The sequence below is a fragment of the Macaca nemestrina genome, chromosome 12 (assembly GCF_043159975.1).
Source record: "Macaca nemestrina isolate mMacNem1 chromosome 12, mMacNem.hap1, whole genome shotgun sequence".
NCBI classification, from domain to species: Eukaryota; Metazoa; Chordata; class Mammalia; order Primates; family Cercopithecidae; genus Macaca; species Macaca nemestrina.
In genome coordinates, this window is record NC_092136.1 from 53,898,003 (window position 1) to 53,916,207 (window position 18,205).

Consider the following 18,205-nt stretch of genomic DNA (forward strand, 5'->3'; position numbering starts at 1 on the left):
TTTACTTTGACAATAGAAATATATTTCTGTTATAATAGCAACATACAGTTTTCTGAAAAGCAACTCTAAAATAGCCACCATTGCTCTCATCTCATCTTCTCCATTCTATGCACATATTATATAGAGAGAGTACTTTTAACCAAATAGGACAATTTTATATACCAGTATTTGAAATCTACTTCTTGTCCCTCAATACTCACTTATTTTTCTGTGCCAAAACATTTAGTTTAAAAACTGCAGTGTTCCATTATATAGACAAACCATAATTTAATTAATCTGCTATTAATGGGCATTTAAGCACCTCCAAATACATTGCTTGTTTGTATACTTTTTCCTTAAGATAATTTCTTAAAGAAAGAATTACTAGATCAAAGTATATGTACTCATTTTTAGAATTTTTAATACATGATGCCTTCAAAAAAAAATTGTTGAACTGCAACTATCTTTCAACACTCTTCTCCCAACACTGTTCACCCTGCCCTCAAGGAGGTGATGTTGTGCAGTGGTAACTAAACTATAAACAAATCTAAACTATCAGGCATCCACTATCCTTCAGGGTCTTTATGTATCTGTACCATGTACCTGGAATACTTTTTCCTGGATGTCCTCACCTCCTTTGCTCAAGTATCACTGCTTTGGGACTTTAAAACATGTCCAGAAATTCTTTGACTTGCCTCCCTACATAAAGTAGGAGTCTAACTTGCCTCCAGCAAAAGTAGGAGGCTAATTCCAGTCCCCTTCAATACAGACCAGCCTTAGTGACTCCCTGTAATACACAGCATGATTTTCAAGGCTGGATTAGAAAAGGTGTAATAACTTCCTCCTGGCCCTCAGATCCTCATTATTAGAACCCAGCCTCCATGCTGTGAGGAAGGAAGCCAAGCAGCCACTGGAAAGACTCTGTGTAGATGTTCCAGCCACATCCCAAATGAGATCTCAGCAGACAACCAGCATCAACCACCTACATGTTGAGTGAGGAAGCTTTCAGACGATTCCAGCCCCCAGCCTTTCTGCTGCCCCCAGCTGATGTCTAGCAGAGCAGAAACAAGCTGTTTCAGCCTAACCTTACCCAAACTGCACATCTATGAGAAAAGTCACTAGATCTGGGGGCAGATTGTTATATAGCAAAAGATAATCAGAATAGTTAATTTCTCAATCAAGTCCTTCTCTCACCATCTTATCTAACATTCCAATCCTGTTGGTGCTCCTTATCTCCCAATGTATGAAACAATGATTTTCAAACACTGAACAAGAGGCAACACAGGTAATGACCCCTGTGAAAGCAGAAACAAAAATGGTGAGCCACCTTCTAGGCTGCAGTGCAGGGAGGGAGAACGCAGGTGGAGTCCAGCAATCTCCCTGAGTTACAAGATAGAGTTGGGAGTTCAGGGGGTGGAAAGAGCTACAATTCGCAGGGCAGGATACAGGGCAGAAGAAAGCTGGACTCTGTGCAAACAGCAAGCTCCAAGAGACCTACAGTGCATCCCCCTAGAGTGTTCGGCTGATTTCTCATCAGCATATGTGTGTAAAGAGAGTGCCTGAGGCAAGGGAAAGAACCACAGGAAAGAATCCCTGGTTCCACAGGAAAAAGAACCACAGGAAAAAATTCCCACCAATCAGAATTTTTTTTTTGAGAGAGAGAGAGTCTCGCTCTGTTGCCAGGCTGGAGTGCAGTGGTGCGATCTCGGCTCACTGCAACCTCTGCCTCCTGGGTTCAAGCAATTCTCCTGCCTCGGCCTCCCGTGTAGCTGGGACTACAGGCATGTGCCACCACGCCCAGTTAATTTTTGCATTTTTTAGTAGAGATGTGGTTTCACCATGTTGGCCAGGATGGTCTCAATCTCTTGACCTCATGATCTGTTCCGCCTCAGCCTCCCAAAGTGCTGAGATTACATGCATGCGCCACTACACTCAGCCGCCCACCAACCAGAATTTTTTAAATCTCGTAATACACAGGGCATCAGATAAGGGTACTCAAGAGGGTACTGTCTTAGTAGTGGGACCAAATTAGACCTAATCTAAAGACTACTCTGGTCCAACCTTAGAAAGCTTAAAAGCAAAACTCAAAAGGATCAAACTGTTAACAAATAAACCATCTGCATCTAAGAACAAAACTCAAGAATATTTGCAGGAATAAAAAACATCCAGGACCCATCAAGGTAAAATTCTCAATGTTTGGCATCCCATTGGAAAAAAATAAACATGCAAAGAAGCAGGAAACTATGACCCACATGAAGAGAAAAAAAATCAGTATCTAAGATAACAAATAACATTGGATGGTATTAACAAATGTAAGCACTGATGAATATGAATGAATGAATGCTTAAGACACAGCACAAGAAACTATTAAAATTAAAACAAAGAGAGGAAAAAGAATGAAAAGAGAAAGAACAGAAAAGCAGGATAATTTTCTTACCAGAAACCATGGAGGCCAGAAGGAAGTGGCACAGTATTTTTCAGGTGCTTACAGAAAATAACCGTCAAACCAGAATCCAATAACCAGCAGAAATGCCCTTCAAAAACGACCCAGGAATTGCTTTAATAATCAAGTGGAACTCAAGACATTCTCAGATGAAGGAAAACTCAAAAGAATTTGCATCCAGTGGCACTACCCTACAGGAAGGAACAGCTAAAGACAGTTCTTTAAACAAAAGAGAAATCATCAAAGAAACCTTAGAACATCAGGAAAAAAGAACACAGAAAGTAAAAATACAGCTAAATGTAATACATTTTCCTTCTCCTCTTGAGTTTTTGTTAAAGACTTGACAGTTGAGGAAAAAACTAAAACATTGTCTAATGTGGTTACAAGTCAAGCAAATATTTAACACAATTATAAATAGAGTAGGGTAAAAATACATAAAGGGAGATAAGGTTTCTACATTTCACTTGAACTAGTAAAATAACACCAGTAGACTGTGATAAGTTGATATACGTTGTGTCATACCTAAAGAAGTCATCAAGAAAGCTATACTAAGGGAAACAAGAAAAATACTACAAATTACTCAAAATAGAATTAGACAAATGTCAAATAACCCACAGGAAAACAAGAAAAAGACAACAGAGAAAAAAAAAAGAAACAGAAAACAAAAAAAAAAAATGTCACACTTAAGCTCTAATATAATAATCATTACATCAAATATAAATGATCTAAATACACCAATTACCAGCATGGAAATTGTTTTGGCTCACAGTTTTGGAGACCAGGAAATCCAATATCAAGATGCCAGCACCTGGCAAGGGCTTTCCTGCTACATGGTAACATGATGAAAGGCATCACATGGTGCAAGAGCAAAAAGAGGGTGAAAGAGAGGGTAAACTCACTCCCACAATAATGAACCCACTCCTGTCCATTCATGAGGGCAGAGCTCTCATGATCTAAATACCTCTTAAAGGTATTTGACATCTCTCAATACTGTCATAATAGAAACTAGATTTCCACATGAATTTTGAAGATGACAAATATTCAAACCATAGTAAAGTTTGATGTAAATCTTATCAAAATCCCAGCAAGACTTTTTGAAAATTTTGATGATTATCCTGAAACTTACAGGGAAAGGCAAAGGAATCAGAATAACTAAAAGGATATTGAAAAAGAATAAAGTGAGAGGTCTCAGTTTACCTGATTTTAAGATTTAATATACACCAACAGTAATCAAGACTGTGTAGTATTGGTAGAGAGATAAACAGATCAATGTCACAATAGAGACCTACACAAATATGCACAACTGATTTTTGCCTAGGTACAAAAGCAACTCAATGGAAGAAAAATAACCTTTCCAAAAATGATGCTAGAACATTTCATTCAGACATCCAGAAGCAAAAGAAAAAAAAAAATTCTCAACCTAACTCTACATCTTATATTTAAATTAACATAAATGTGGACCATAAACATAAACGGAAAACATAAAACTATAAAACCTTTAGGAAAACACATAGGAGAAAATGTTCTCCGAATACAGGCTAGGCAGAATCCTTAGCCTTGACACCAAAATCATAATCCATAAAAGGAAAAATTGATAAATAAGACTTCATCAAAACTTAAAATGTCTACTATGCAAAGATTATTTTAAGGATTAAAGTTACAGACTGGGAGAAAATATTTCAAGCCACATAATCAACAAAGGATTAGTATGTAGAATATATAAAGAACTCTGAAAACCTACAGTAAAAAAGTAAACAATCCAATTAGAACATAGACAAAAATCATGAAAAGACATTTCAATGAAGAGTATAAACAGATGCAAATAAGCACATAAAAAGATGTACAACATACTAACCATTAGATAAATGCAAATTAATACCACAATGAAATATTACCACATAGTTTTCAGAATGGTTAAAAAAAAAATAGTGGCAACATCAAATACTGGCAAAGAAGCAGAGAAACAATCTCTCATGCCTTCCTGTAAAATGGTACAGCTACTCTGGAAAACAGTCCGGTAACTTAAAAAAAAAAAAAAACTATATATACAACTTACCATACAACTTAGAAATTGCACTTTTCAACATTTATCACAGATGAAATAATTATGTTCACACAAAAACAAATACAGGAATGCTTATGGCAGCTTTACTCACAATAGCTCAAAACTGCAAACCCAGATGTTTTTCATCAACTAAATGGTTAAACAGATTACAGTACATCCATACCATGGAAAACTACTAAGCAATAAATAGGAACCAACTATTGATATATGTAACAACCTGAATAAAATTCCAGAGAATTATACTAAATTTTAAAAAACCAACCCCAAAAGACTCTACAATCTATGATTTCGTTTTTACAACACTCTTAACCAAGTATAGAAATGGAGAGGAGATTAGTGATTGCCAGGTATTAAAGAGGGAATAGGGAGTGAAACGGAAGTGAGTGTAGTTACAAAGGGCAACATGAGGGATCCCTGTGGTGAAGAAAATGTTCTATATCTTGACTCTACCACTGTCAATATCTTGGTTCTGATACTGTATTATAGTTTCATAAGGTGTTACCATTAGCGTAGATTGGGTGAAGAATACATGAGATATCTCTGTTTTATTTCTCCAAACTACAAGTAAATGTACAATTATCTCAAATGGAAAGTTAGTTAAAACATTGTCTATTCCACTATTTTTCAACCTCTCCTTCCTGGAGACTGAAAGAGGACTGCCTGTTTAAAACCTTGGAGCTGATGAGAGGAGGGTACTCCTGAGAATTTGCAACCACATGCTGGTCTTCATGCTGATTTGCAGCCCCAATTCACACCATCTAGTGGTAAAAAAAAACTCCAAGCCAAGAATTGCTTGGAAAATGGTTCTAAAATAGAGATATTCCCAGGCACCTGGCAGAAACAATCATAAATTCTTCCTGGAAGGAATCACATAAGTGCAACTAATTTCCACAAAAAGTATTTTCATAAGAAAAATGAACCGCTCACATTTTTAAAAAACCACTGTGTGCATACGTAAACATGATACCATTTTAAAGAGAATCAGCTAAGAATAAAATACAGTAGATGACATCCACAAAAACTTCAATACTGAAACTGTTACATTATAAAATAAATGTTTAACATGCTTCAAGAAATAAAAAAGTGGGTTCAAAATTGAGTCTTGAGCAGAATTCCTAGAAAATAATAGAAATTAAAAACACAAAATTTAACAGCATATTTAAAATATATGAAAAAAGAATTAATGAACTCTATGTAAGAGAACTAAAGACATTTTCTAAACTTCTAGTGACAAAGAGATGTAAAACATTAGAGCATTAAGAGACATGAAGGATAGAGTAAGAAGACCTAATATCTATCCTGAAGAGAGAGAATGAAAGCAGAGGGAATATTTAAATAAATAATGGCTTAGAACTTAGAGTTAAGAATCTCAACACATCTCAAGCAGAGTAAATAAAGGAAGAATAATTTATATGTAGTCAGAGAGGGCCAGGCACAGTGGCTCACGCCTGTAATCCCAGCACTTTGAAAGGCCCAGGTGGGCGGATTACCTGAGGTCAGGAGTTCAAGACCAGCATGGCCAACATGGTGAAATCCCGTCTCTACCAAAAATACAAAATTAGCTGGGTGTGGTGGCACACACTGTAATCCCAACTACTTGGGAGGCTGAGGCAGGAGAATCACTTGAACCCTAGAGACAGAGGTTGCAGTGAGCCAAGATGGCACCACTGTACTCCAGCCTGGGCAACAGAGTGAAACTTCGTTGCAAAAAATAAAAGCAAAAATTAAAAATTAAAAAAAAAATGCAGTCAGAGAGAAACAACAGATTACCTTAAAAGAAACAACTAGACTAACACCTAATTTGTCAATAGGAAAAAATGTGGGTCATAAGACTGGAGCATGATATTTTCATTGTTGTGAGAGAAAATAACTGTTATCCCAGAAAGCTACAAACAGCAAAAATATCTATCAGGAATGTAAAAACAGAGATTTCTGTCACCAATAGATTATCATTAAAGAAACTCCTTAAAAAATGTATTACAGGAAAAAAGAAAGTGACCCCAGAAGGAAGGTGATGAATCCTGACCTAGCCACCCAGCCTGATGACAGTGAAGCATGCCTGATTTCTATTAAATTACCATAGTGCCATCTTCATCTAGTACTATAATCATGTTCATCACCATGACAACTTTCTAGAAGAACCAACACCAACTCAGGGGAACACAATGCCTAAACAATTAGCTCATCTATGCCATCTAATCAGGCACAGACAGACTTTGCTTATCTGATATGAAACAAATTGTTCATGGGTTTCAGCTCTAAAAACACCTATCACTTTCCCTCTCCTGAGCCTTGAGTCTTATCCTGACCACCAACCCTTTGTTATTGGATCTAGTTCCCAGCTTAATAGTAAAATTGTTACTCAGTGTTCAATCTTTGGTCACGAAGCTTTTATTTTCTCTTTAACAAAGGAGATAGGAGAGAAATGAATAGCTACAAAGATTAACTCAAAATAGATAAAGACCTATATGTAAGAGCTAGAACTATAAAAACTCTTAGAAGAAAACAAATGGGAAAAGTTTCATGACGTTGGATTTGGCAATGATTTCTTGGACATGATACCAAGACACAGGCAGCGAAAGAAAAATAAATAACTTGGACTTCATCAAAATTAAAACATTTGTACATCAAAGGGCAGTATCAGAGTAAAAAGACAACTCAGAATGGGAGAAAATATTTGCAAACCATGTATCTTATAAGAGATTAATATCCCAAATATACTCACAAAATTAAACATAGTATTACCATAAGATCCAGCAGTGTTTCAACAAGCAATTACTAACATACATGAAACGCCTGAAAAAAACAGAAAGTCTCAGCAAATAAATAACAGATAAAACTGAAATGAAAACTAATTAGGTGGGCTCAATAGCAGAATGAAGATGACAAAAGAATCAGTGAACTGAAGATAAAAATAATGGAAATTACCCAGTTTGAACAATAAAGAAAAAAAAACAGACCCTAAAACAATGATCAGTGGCAAGCACCTGCATGACTGTAACAAAAGATCTAACATTCATGTCATTCAAATCCGGGAAGAAAAGAAGAAAGAGGGCAAGTTTAAAAAGTACTCAAAGAAACAACTGCTGAAAACTTCCCAAATTTGGCAAAAGACATTAACCTACATACTCAAGAAGTTGACCAAACCCCAAATAAGGTAAACCTAAAGAAATCCATCTCAAGATGCATCATAATCAAATCCTTTAAGAACTAAAGACAGAGAAAGATTTTTTCAAGTATTTAGGGAAAAACCCATCTTAACTATAAGGGTAAAACAATTCAAATGACAGCAGATTTCTCTGATCTCATCACAACAGAGGCAGAAGGAAGTGGCACAACACTTCAAGGGCTGAAAGAAGAGCTGTCAACCCAGAATTACACATCCAGTGAAAATATCCTTCAGGAATCACAGAGAAATCAAGACATTCTCAGGTGAAGAAAAACGAAGAGATTTGATGCCAGCAGACCTAACCTAAAAGAAAATGGTTAAGGAAAGTTATCTAAATAGAAATAAAAATGCTAAAAATCTACTTTACATTAAAAATAAAATATGATTATTATATTCTATGATAATGTATAAATATGATATACACACATACACAGTTTCAAAAAGGAATGAAATCCTGATACAATTCCACAACACGAAAAAACCCTAAGGACATGCTAAGTGAAATAAGCCAGTCACAAAAGGACAAATACTATATGAGATACCTACACTAGTCAAATTCATAGAGATAGAAAGTAGAATGGTGGTTGCCAGAGGTTAGGAGCAGGGAGGAATGTCAAGTTGTTTAATAGGTACATGGCTTCAGTTTTGTAAGACGAAAAGAGTTCTGTGGATAGATGATGGTGATGGTAGTACAACAATAAGAATGTACTTAGTACCACAGAACTGTACATACTTAAAGACGGTTAAGATGGTAAATTTTATGTTATGTGTATTTTACAATTTTTTAAAAATAAATTTTTAAAAAATAAATATCTTAACTCCATAAATTTGTGGAAGAAGCAATACTGCCAGCAGACTAGGTTTCCAACATGTCTACATTACAAACACATACTATATATAGGCATATTATAAATATGTATAAATATATAGAAGCATAAATAAATTCCTACATTTTTCTTGTAATAAAAAATTTTAACTGTTTATTAAAGAAATTAATATAATTTGAGTGGATATATCCATACATATATAGAGAGAAATAGATATAAAATAAATACAGCTCTTACTCATATATGTGTTTGTGTGCATATTTTCTAGCTCCTTCCACTGAAAGGACTAGAAGCAATGATATCACTATAACAGTAGTACAATTAGAACCCAGATCTCAATTTCTAAGTATCATTCTTCAGAAAAAGAACCTAGAGGTCTTTGCAGAAATGGCTAATCTTAGAATTAGGGCTGAGAAATTACAAGAATTTGGGATATCTTGTACTGCCAGAAAACAAGCACTCGAAGAATGGCGTGTGTATGTTAAGAGGTCATAAAAAATCAGGTGAAAGGGTTCTCACTGGCCAAATGTGGAAAAATTTAAACATTAAAATAAATAAATGATTTATTCAATGTAAAAGTTAACGTTAAAAAGATAGTTACACAGCATAAGAAACAATCAAATAACAAAGAATGTATTTGTAGGTATTCTGAAAATTTAAATAAACATGTCTTATTTGCTAAATAATACTAAAATACTGACAGTGGACAGTAAAGATTAAAGAACAGTTATAATTGGCTTATTACTCAAGGATCCCTTCAAAAAATTTACTTTCAGTATTAAAATTCACTTTGCTTACTTAAAATCTAAAATGTTAGCTATAGAAGCTAAGTGGCAGAAAGCTGTGTTCTTAAATTAAATATGACAAGTCTGATCATATTTTTTAAAAATCTGACTTTTTACTCAGTGTATTTCGATTTAGGAATAAATGTAAATAAAAGAGAACTAAAAGTAAAAACATCAAATTTGACATTAATCAAGTTATAATTTTTTAGCATTTTCTCAATTTCTAAGTTTTTGAGCATCAAATTGCTTTTCTATTTTTGTGATTTCATGTTTTGAATGCTTCCATTTTAAAGTGAATGAAAACTGAAGCTAAAGTACGTTATTAAAATATACCACATTTCCCATGACTCGTCAATTTAAAAATCAAATCTCAACATTTCTAAATAATCAAGCCTTTCTAATAAACATCTCTAGAAATCACTATATCAGAAAATAATGCAAACTATACTAACATAAAAATTCAAGACTTTCTTAGTATCCACTTTATCGTCAACTCCATTCCCACTAGTATCCCTCTACAATTTCCCCTAAATGGCTCAGTCTTCTTAGCCCTAAGTGGATGGGAGGTGGGTAGATGATGAGAGATTACTTAAAGGGTACAATATATGCTACTCAGGCAATGGATACCCTAAAATACCTGCCTTCACCACTACACAATCTATGCACGTAATAAAATTACACTTGTAGGCTGGGTGTGGTGGCTCATGCCTGTAATCTCAATAATCTGGGAGGCCAAGGTGGGAGGATCACTTGAGCCCGAGAGTTCGAGACCAGCCTGGGCAACATGGCGAGACCCTATGTCTAATAAAGAAAAAAAAAAATTATACTTGTAGCCCATACATTTATACAAATTAAAAAAAGAGAAAAGTCTTCTTAGCCTTAGCTTTTCTACCACTGTCAAATTATATCCAGAATATCTAGCTGTAGGTTCAAATTTCTCAAAAAATTTTATTTTCTTTATCTAGGATTTATATCAGTTTTTCTAAAAATGTGTAATTTATTTCCTCTTGCTTATATACTCAAGGAAAACAAACATGTCAAAGGATGTGAGGAGACTTGTCAGGAATACACAAACACTTCAGAAAATCATAAAGACACAACAAGAACATGAAAAAAACCCACAATGTATATAAGAAGATAAGTAGATTCTTACGCACAATTCTGCTTAGCTAAGAAATGAAAACAGCTATTTTACAATGTTTACTAGTAAAAACAAATCACAGAATTAGAAAATCTAAGTTCTACACAGAATTCTGTAAGCAAAATACATTCACTCAGAAAAATAATTTCATAATGTGTTATAGCTGAAGCTTTTGGAAGCATAAAGTGTGCTTTAAAAAATTCTAATTTCTAGAAACTGATTTTGAAACAGAAAATTTTGTAATCTCACTTTAAATTGTGAATTTTTTTAGTGCAATAAGGGCTTTTACTACTGAAATGAAGTTTGATGATAATCACACTCTGTTTTAATTTGCTTCCTAAATTCAAATCCTCCTATGTGTGTTTTCCTCAAAAAAAAAAAAAAAAAAGACTTTGTACCTGTTCTAAAAGCCTAAAGCAGTAAAGAAATTATAAGTAGATTTGCTTTATTATTCTAGTTAAATACAAATTCTGTGATAAAGTAATCTGTTTTAGCACGTGGTATGAATTTTCTGAATTTAAATTAATAAACATGTTATAAATTACATGTCACTATATGACATTTGTTTCTAAATTATATACCATAAAAACACTCAAGTAATAAAACATAACTAGGCTGACTTGGATAAAGTATACTTTTAAAATTTTGTAAAAATACTTATTTTCATACCTGCCCACTGTGCTCTAGTATTAGGGTGTCCCTCAGGTAAATGCATTCCATTTTATTCTAAAACAGTCATGAAATAAGCTCCCACGACCCCACAGTATTAAAATTAGAAAATAAATACAACTCTTTTGATCCTATGTAACTTATTTTTAGTTGTTGCAACAAATTACATCAAGTACTCATTCAATTAACAGGAAACTAAAAATGCAAAGTTTCAGAACTTAAAAAGAATAGTTTACAATCCATTTAACTATGATTGACCTATTTTGACAATTAAAAACCAACCAACCAGATGGCTCATCACACTCAACATAGCTGTATTCAAAGTTGGATGGGGCTGAGTGTGGTGGCCCACACCTATAATCCCAGCACTTTGGGAGGCCAAGGCGGCCGAATCACCTGAGGTCAGGAGTTCGAGACCACCCTAGCCAACATGGTGCAACCCCATCTCTACTAAAAAATACAAAAATTAGCTGGGCGTGGTAGCACATGCCTGTAATTCCAGCTACTCAGGAGGCTGGGGCAGGAGAATCGCTTGAATCTGGAAGGCGGAGGCTGCAGCGAGCGGAGATCGTGTCACTATACTAAAGCTTGGGCGACAGAGCGGGACTTGTCTCAAAAAATAGATTAAGATAAGATAAGATAAGATAAAATAAAAGTTGGATGGACCTTTGAACATCAGATGAGGCTCCTTATTTTACAGATGAAGACAAAGAAATTGGGAAACCTTAAGTGACTTGCCCAACATCACATTTGAACACAGGTCTTTCTAAATAACAGAGGCCTTCTGATGACTGTAAAATGCTGACATGTTTGTAGCATTAAAATTGTGATGTATTACTTTTCCTCTCACTTTTATCCTAATATTCTTCCCACTCTGCCTTGCTTCTTTTAATAATAGAATTGGCCATGGGTAACTCACTAATAATATACTGTAGGTATCTAAACTTAGAAACCAAAACTATTCTCAGGAGGCAAAATAAAACATCCTTTACTATTTCTGTTATCTTTACTTTTGATTACAGCTAAGATTTCCTCTGAGAGTAGGCTGTTGTTGAGAAGCAGTGACTCAGCTTGTGAAATTACTGACTTGTTTATAGGTTATGAACATTCTACTCATTATTACTAAATCAAGGGAGCTTGTTTATATTATCTGTTACCATGCATTTTATTTAAAAGCATGGATAATTCTTAGAATATTAAATTGTTTTAATACTTTAAACATGAAATTATACATCTAAAAAAAATGTTAATGCTACTTAACACTTTTTAAAGATTGTTTATTTCCTATTAGAGTGACCTATGGTACAAGAACAATGGACTGCAAAGTCAAAAGATCTAGACTAGACTCCTTAAGTCAAAGTGGCTACTTTTCATCTAGCTGTGTAATCCTACACAAATCATTTAACTTATCTCTCACTCTCAGGGTCCTAAAAGTAAATATATCCTCTGCTCAGTGGTAGGCTGGGCAGGAGAATCACTTGAACCCGGGAAGCGGAGGTTGTGGTGAGTGGAGATTGCACCATTGCACTCCAGCCTGGGCAACAAGAGCGAAACTCCGTATCAAAAATAAATAAATAAATAAATAAATAAGAAAAGAAAAGAAACAAAATATATCCTCCACTCAGTTTTTCCTTTTTTTTTTTTTTTTCCCTTCTGTTGACCAGGTTGGAGTGCAGTGGCGCGATCTTGGCTCACTGCAGCCTGCACCTCCCGGGTTCAAGCAATTCTGTCTCAGCCTCCCAAGTAGCTGGAACTACAGGCGTGTGCTACCACTCCCAGATAATTTTTGTATTTTTAGTAGAGATGGGATTTTGCCATGTTGGCCAAGCTGGTCTCGAACTTCTGACCTCAAATGATTCGCCTGCCTCAGCCTCCCAAAGTGCTGGGATTACAGGTATGAGCCACGGTGCCCGGCCATCCACATAGTTTTTCTATCGAAGGGGAGAACTTCTTGAAAATGCTCTATAAATTATAGTAACACCATACAAAAATAAGGTATTATTATAGAACTATCAGTTACTACCCTTGAGGAACATCTGCAAAGATCTTTTGTTTTCTGACCGGCCTTCTCACAAGGTTTCAAAACCTGCATGGAAAGAAAAACTATGTAGATACAGAATTTAGAGACAAAATTTATACCTTATGTGGTCTTACTCATTCATTTAACAAATGAAAGAATAAAACAAAGACCAGAAAGGTTAAGCAACTAAGGTAAAACCAAACCACTGAGTTTTCTGATTCCCAAACTACTGTCCTTTCCACCAGGTCAGTTACTATGTAAATCCCTTTCTCAAAAAACCTACCAAAATTATAACTAGCATCATGCTAACATTATTATCGGTTTTCCCTATATAAATCACAAACTCTTTGATGATACTCTCCCTCCTATCAGTACCTAGCAAAACCTTAAATATGTAATACATAAATAAAGGACGCTGGATTAAGCTTAATAAAAACCAGTATTAAGCACATGAAAAGATGCTCTACGTTATCAGTCATTAGGAAAATGCAAACTAAAAGCACAAACAGATACCACCGCTACACACGTATTAAAATGGTTAAAAAAAATAATAAACTTAAAAAAAACCCTGACATTGCCAAGTAATAACAAAGATGCAGAACAACCAGAATTCTCAGACATTGCTGTCTAGAATGCACAAACGTTACAGCCATTTCAGAAGAAAGTTTGGCAGTTTTAGAAAGTTAAACATACACTTACCGTATGAAGACATATGTCCACCCAAAAACTTGTATACAAATATTTATAGTAGCTTTATTCAGAATCAACAAAAACTGGAAACAACCCAAATGTTTATCAGCTGGTAAATGGATAAACAAATTGTAGCATTCAGCAATAAAAAGGAATAGACTACTGATAGAATCAACAACATAAATGAATCTCACATGCTTTATGCTAGATGAAAAAATTCCTACCCAAAACGCTACCATACTATATGATTCCATGTACACGACATTCTGGAAAAGGTAAAACACGAGGTCAGAAAACAGATCAGTGGTTACCAGAGCCTGGAGGAAAGGGAAGGGAACTGATTACAAGAGACAACAGAGAACTTTTTCGAGGTGATGAAGAGACAACGGAGAACTTTTCTGAGATGATGGATATATTCTATATTTTGACTATGGTAGTGGTTGTACAACTGTGTAAGTTTCTCAAAACTTATAAAACTGTATACTTCAAAAGGATGAATTTTTCTATATATAAATAATACCTCAGTAATACTGATTAAAAAAAAAAAATCTCACTTATGCCCTTTCATTACCTGAGACCCTAAGTAACTTATTGAGTTTCTATGGCCTTTATAGTTTTTCTTACCGAGAAAATGGAGGGGCTATAACATTAGTATTTAACCGTCACCAGTGGAGCATGTCCAGGTTCTTGGCATTTTGAACAAATAATTGGACAAAATGCACTAACAAAGCAAGGAAAAGAATGAAACAAGAACAGAGATGTACTGAAAACCAAAGTATACTCCAAAGGGTGGGAACCGCACCAGCAACAGCTCAAGGGCCTGGATACAGAATCTTCTTGGGTCCAAATACCCACTAAAGGTTTCCCATTGGTCACTTGGTATTCACCTCAGGTAAATGAAGTGGTGCCCAATAAGAGGCTGAAGTGAAGCTACAAAGGTCACTCTCCTATGCAAACATCTGATTGGTTGTGGAAAGCAACCAATCAGAGGCTGAAGTGAAGTTGCAAAGTCGCACTTCTATGCAAACGAAGATTTGGCCTGCAATCAGTCTGTGCGCCAACAACCAATCAGAGACTGAAGTGAAGTTACAAAGTTACACGCCTTTGCAAACGTCTGATTGGTTGCTTTCTGCAACCAACCAGAGGTACTTTCAATTTTCCCTCTGCCACGCAGAAAAGGTAGGGATCCGAAAAGGGAGTAGCCTCCGGCTCTTTTGTTACTTAAGCATGGAAAGTAAGGGTTTTCCTTTCAATTTAGTTCTAAGAAGTCAGCGTGAAATGGCCTTAAGTTCCCTGAGTCCAGATTCTATTCTCCTGCCTCATAACTACTGCCTCCCTTCCAGTGTTAAAATCATATTACTCAACTGTAGAAACATTTTTGTATCCTGTCTACTTTTCCTAGAACTCTTAAAATTACATTTGTGTTGTGTTAATGGTAACTAAAGGTAAATAAATATTTCAAGACATATGAATTTAAAATGTCAAAATTAAAGCAATATTTCTCAGATATATTTTAATAAGATGTGGTTGTTAAACATAATTTTTCACCAATTCTCTTGTTATCACAAAGTACTATATATAGACATAAAATAATAGATTATATAAACTGGTGTAAACTTAAAGGCAATACAAGTAAAATATCTAAACACATAAAAGGACAGACACTATAAAATGAAGGAAATGTATATAAATTCATTGATAGCTTATTTATATTTACGAAAGCAACATGCTGCATCTTTCTGGAGATGAGTCATACAAAAATTCTACTTATTAATGCAACCTGGAACTAGGTTTATAATCCAGAGCTTCTCTTGATTAAATATTTTATTTTTATTAAATATTATTTGGAGCACTGTGGATATCCTTAGTAAGATTCCATTAATTCTCAAATTAAAGACATTACTTATGTTGTTCTCAGTTACTGCACTGTGACTGCCACCAACAGTCATCACTGCCTAGCACGGTGTCACTTTTAGCTTGCAGAGCTTCAGCCAAGAGGAGAAGTAAATAGGGAGTTCTCTATGCTACAGTTCCTACCAAGCCAAATGCCCACAAAAAAGCCAGTGGTAAAGCACACAGGAAGTAACTAGCTACAAAAGCCACTCACAAGAATATGTTGCATACTAGAAAGGTTAAGAAACCACATCATTATAAGCCTTGTACTGTGGCTCTCAGTGAAAATCAGAAGTTATCAAATGTACACTGAACTTCTCATTTGCAAATTTCCCTTCCAGCATCAGCTGTGAGAACTTCAAAACAGATCTACACTTCCAGAGTGCAGCCTCTGACACTTTTCTAAAGGCAAATGAGGCCTACCTGGTTAGCCTATTTGAAGACACCCACCTTTGTGTTATCCATATCAAATATGTAACAATTATGCCTAAGGACATCCTGCCAAAAAGTCTCGTATGTAGAAAATGTGCTAAAATGTATTATGAAAGGAAATTTTTATTCTTAAAAAACAAAAAAGTACCTAATTATGAGATTGCAAATGGGGAAAAAAATGGATGAGAGAATAAGGTATTAGCAAGTTTTTCCCCCACTTTGATTTGTATGCAAATTTTTGGTATTAATGTTGGGGACAAAAAACATTCAAGCAAGTAAAAAATGTTTACATGGACAAGTTTCAGCAACTAAATTTTATAATCATTGTAAACAAATCTGTTGACTTTTTCTGGGGAAAAAATGTGTTTTGCCCCCTAATGTCTACACAATAAAAATATAAACTCTGGACACACAAAGCCTTTGGAATTTTTAGACACAACCTGCCAGAACGAGGCGTCCCATGCGTCTACACTAAATTTTTTGCCACTTTCTAAAATGCACTACAAACTTTCTTGTTTTGAACACTATTCCTCCTTCTCTACATAATAATCAAGTCAGCCTTTGTGATTACTTTCTCACAGAATCCCCTAGAGAAAGCCAGCTGCTCCCCGCTCTATGGTCCCACTTTATTTCCACATTATATATTTGTCTGGTCACCTGTTTGTCTCTTCCATTAGCCTAGACTAGGATCTAGAACTAGGCCAGATTCCTTATTCATCTTTGAGTATCTCTGTAGTAGTTCTTGTTAGCTACTAACTCAATGTTTAACTGAATGAATTCTATAAAATCAGGAGCCATGGAAATCTACATTAAAAATAATGAAAGTGTATTCATTATTAAATACAAATAAGTATTTAAAACAAGAAAGGTATTTGTAGTAAACTAGAATGCTTTGGTTGTACTAAAAATTTTCACAGAGTTTGTAAATGAGGTTCATTATTTTCCTGAAGTTAAACCTATAATCTTACCAAAGGTATCGGATTCACATCTTTATATAGAAAGATTTAAGTTCTAGACCTTTTTCTGAATTATGTCACTTAGCCTTTCTTTAATTTTTCTCTACTAGAAAGCCACTTTATTTAATATAAGCATATTACACTAATATTTGAAAATTATTAGTATAGAAGCAGTCCACTACACAGCATCAAATCTAAAGCATCATCATAGTACCACTGATAGGGACAGTCTCTTCTATCCATGTCAACTAGTTCTACACCAGAGCTACAGAAAATCAGAATTATCAAACACATCAAGTTCTCTCAGAAACTTTGTCTTAATATGGATCCTGCTTTAAAATTTCGCACTGAATCCTACTAAACAAGAAATGTGTTAATCTAGTGAATTATTTTGACAACCACCTATATAAACCAAACTAATTTTTCTCAGAAGCTCATTAGCTTAACTCAAAATTTCTTTTACTTTTAATACTTTCACTTTGTTATGTGTTCCAATTTTCAAAGCTGTAACAGTAGGTCTTACTTGATCATATAAGAGAACCTGTCAAATCTAACAATAATTTAGGATTAGTGCTATAGACATTAAGATATGTAGCTGACAGGCTGTAATCAGAACTATAACTTCAAATGACTTGCATAACTAAAATATAATTTCATTTTCATTTAATCCACAAATATTTGTTGAATAACAACAACGTACAGCACATTGTGATGGCCCCTGGGGGAGGATATAGAAATGAAGGTAATAACAGAAATGATGGTAGTAACAGAAGGTGGTAATACCTAACATCTATTGATAGCTTATTGTGTGCATGACACATTACATGTATTAACTCACTTAATCTTCCCACGAATGCTAGGAGGTAGTTAGAATTATCCTTAATTAACTAAGGTACTGACAAGTTAAGGAATTTGTCCAATGTCAGACAGCTGGTATTTGAACCTAGGGATTCCAGCTGTAGTGTCCTGACTCTGAGGAACCTCCAATCTAATAGAAGGTATTAACTGAAATAACAAATAACTTATAATAAAGACGCGGAATTTTTCAAATGCCAAAGGTGCTGTAGGATTTTAGAGTTAAGAATACGCAATCAGGTTGAAAGAGGAGAATTTTCAGGCTGGATTTTGCTGGTTGG

The 18,205-nt window shown here is 34.9% G+C and overlaps 1 protein-coding gene across 2 annotated transcripts in view; it reads right to left on the minus strand.

Annotated features, from left to right (window-relative positions):
- Nucleotides 1-18,205, minus strand: part of LOC105486891 (ubiquitin specific peptidase 47) — a 116,741-nt gene that overhangs the window by 86,447 nt on the left and 12,089 nt on the right. The gene's annotated exons all lie outside the window — the stretch shown is intronic.